This window comes from Morus notabilis, unplaced genomic scaffold (assembly GCF_000414095.1).
Source record: "Morus notabilis unplaced genomic scaffold, ASM41409v2 Scaffold748, whole genome shotgun sequence".
In the NCBI taxonomy this organism is placed as follows: Eukaryota; Viridiplantae; Streptophyta; class Magnoliopsida; order Rosales; family Moraceae; genus Morus; species Morus notabilis.
In genome coordinates, this window is record NW_010362182.1 from 199,844 (window position 1) to 202,466 (window position 2,623).

Here is a 2,623-nt window from a genome sequence, read left to right on the forward strand (position 1 = left end):
AAATTCATATTGTGTCTGTGTCCATGTTCCACATAATCTTATTATGCGTAATACACTCATTCAATATCTCACCATATTAACAGTGCGGATAGCACCGTTTCATTCTAAATGGGAATGACATGTATTAATAATGTTTTAATTAAAGATTCTGAACTTTAATTAAATTCATTATGAACAATGTTTTTTATTATTATCCTTAAACACTATCCTCTTGTATATAACACTTATATACTATGTTTAAGGTTACATAAATAATCACATAATTTTCATTTGATATTCATAAAATATTCATAAATACATGCACATAAAATGATGAATAAACTCATTTTTTAATTAAATAATAAATATCCTATTACATCTCATGCTTTTAGGACATTATTCCCAACAGGAACCTCATGGCTTGCCCAGTCATGGGGCCCGCAGCTTGAGTAGTTCATGGGGTTATAAGAACGATTTCAGAAAAGTTAATGAATGATTTCTTAAGCAAATAGATCTTATGAACTGGTAATAGAGTTTATTGCTGTAAGCCTAGATAGGATGTAGAGAGTGCATCCTCGGGGGCAGAACCTGAAACTCGGTCCGGGTAGGCGAGGCACTTGGTTAGGTAAGTAATTTGTACTAATCACTTGCTGAAGCCTGTAATATGGAGATTTTACATTTATTTCCTTTGAGAAAAAAAAGGATGTGAGGTTCCGGCTGTATGTTGGAACTGAATGTCAATTTATTTACGTACCCATTTATTTATTTATTTGCACTTTATCTATTTATTTATTTTACGTCTTTGTAATTAACATCCTACTGGGCCTTTCGCTCACGTTTTATGTTTTAAATGTATTAAACCCCTCCCAAGAGATTCTAGGAGCAGTGCACAGTAGCTGGATAATTGCTACGGAGCAGCTAAGTTGTGCTGCTGTTGGAGTCAAGTGAGGATCGTGGACAACCTCTTGGACAAATGTAAGGAATTTGAGAAATTCTGTAAACTTATGTAATATTTGGATTAACTAGACTGTGGTTGATGTCTGTTGTAATGATTATTTACATGTTCATGTATGTACGATACTGTATGTCCTGTGGGTGGAGCCCTGTGTGTTATTAGAGGCTCGGGATTCTGTAGTAAAGTATTTATATTTTAATTTAGTCAAGTGGGGCTCGTCTGGGAATCTGCTTTTTTTAATCCCTAATCGAGCTCCACGTCACCCACCCCGCTTGGGGGGCGTGACATATCATGAATCAATGTTATTCTAAGATCAAGATCGCTTCTTATTTTGAATAGTAGTCTCGGTAATTTTGTTCCTAATACGGAAACATGTTATAGCGTTCGTTTTCTTTTAGTGTACGGTGATCATTGGTGCGAGACTTGGCAATCTTGGCTTCGAAGATCCTCATTCAGTCATAGGGTTTTAAAGATTCGATCGTTATTTGATTTCATATCCATTCAATACTAAATTTCTATTGGTTCTTTTTTTTTTGGAGTCAAATGCGACTATGGGAATTTCTGCAACTTTCTAGATTCCAAATCAATGATTGATGTTCTTCTGTTCGATCATTTCCAGAATTGGGTGTCTCTATTCCAGTGGGTAGGAGTCTATGTTGTTGATTGACTTCTAGCTGGAATTGATAATTTTCTGGATATGAGATTCCAAGATGACAAAGTGTTTATGTGTCCCATTCTATAATTCTGAAATTCATAAAGACTCGCATGAGGCGAGTGGACATATTTTATTGAAATTGGAATTTCATTTCTTTCTCATTGATAGTTGATTGTGACAACTGATATCATGATGCTGCCAGCAGAGTCGTAAGGTGAAGTTCCTTTCCATCGTTTGACACGTAGGAATCCACAAAAAATGCGTAGAAAGTCTTAGTTCATAGGTTCCCGGACGAATGTCTTGATGAATTGTCGTATTCGCCTCTTTTCCGCCATGTGAGTGACATTCTTGCTCTTGACTCATATTCTAAGTGGTGTTTTAAATGGAAGAACTTCTTTAGCAGTTGAGGTTGAGTTCCCATAGGCTGAAGATATTAAGGTTCGACCCTCCTGAGGAGATGTCTTGTCAATTTCATGTGGAATTAGAACGGGTAGTTCTAATGATAAGTATGAACAACACTTTGGACGTTTTCCAAATCGGTGTCAGACCGTGGGTGTTGCATTAAATCAACCTTGAAGTCATTTAGTCCACGTGATGGATTTCATGCAACTATAAGAATTTCCCTAGACAGGCCGTTCTGATTTTCTGTAACTGGTTTTTGAGGGCCTTGTCAATTTCCGAACCTTATGTGTCACATACCAAATCAAAGATCTATGTGTCTACTTTCTTATGGAGTTCATTTTGGAATTTTTGGAGACTTAGATAACAATTTATACATACTCCCGTCAAGAACGATGAATCTGTCATTTTATTGGATTTATGAAGAATATGGATTCGAGTTAGAATCTGATTTATGACTAAACGATTGGAAGTTTGAAGCTTTTGTGGTTGTTTAACATTAAGTATGAGTTCTTTGAAATTTCTCTCTTGAATGTTATTGTTTGGACTTTAATCATACTTTCTCCACTTGATCCATATGATTTTGGGGAGGATTCTAGGTAAAATAGACATTTCAAGCTTTGATAGGAGATTTG